Here is a 690-nt window from a genome sequence, read left to right as displayed (position 1 = left end):
TTACATAATAGCTCATGACGAGGTTAACTTACTTGTTTGTCAAAGTTTGAAAAATAACTACATTAGAGGCGACAAACTGCAATTTAACATTTTGTAACCTAAACTGCTTTTTAAAACTTTCATGCTCAGACTCGAGTATCGCGGAATGACTATTAAGGATTCATGCAGGTTGAACCCAATATATTTGATGTTGGTGCAATCGATTGATTGATTGTGGGCCCTCCCCTCTACCCTTCTTAACTTAAATACCTGGCTTCTATTCGCATGGTGTGGGGGCTTGAAACTGCGGGCGTGTTTGGTATGACGAAAAACATTTTGCGGAAAATGTTTTTCAATTTTCTCATGTTTGGTTGGGTTAAATGTTTTGGAAAATATTTTTCAAATCAATTCATTTTCCTCAAAGAAAATTACTTCCCTACAAAACATTAGGAAAAATTTTTCCAGAACTCTCTTCCACCCCCCCTAACCCCCCTACATGCCCTCAATCCACCCACCCAACCAGCCCCCATAACCCCAAAAAATTAAGATATTTTTAAAAATATATTCAACTTCAAAATTTTATTTTTTCACTCCTACCCTCGACCACCCTCCCACCCCAATCCTAAAAAGAATAATTTATGTTTGTTTTTTAAAAAATATTTTCTAGCTTCAAAAATTCATTTTTTTCACACAACCCTCAACCGCCCATCA

The sequence above is a fragment of the Solanum pennellii genome, chromosome 7 (assembly GCF_001406875.1).
Source record: "Solanum pennellii chromosome 7, SPENNV200".
Taxonomy (NCBI): Eukaryota; Viridiplantae; Streptophyta; class Magnoliopsida; order Solanales; family Solanaceae; genus Solanum; species Solanum pennellii.
This window is presented reverse-complemented; position numbering follows the sequence as displayed.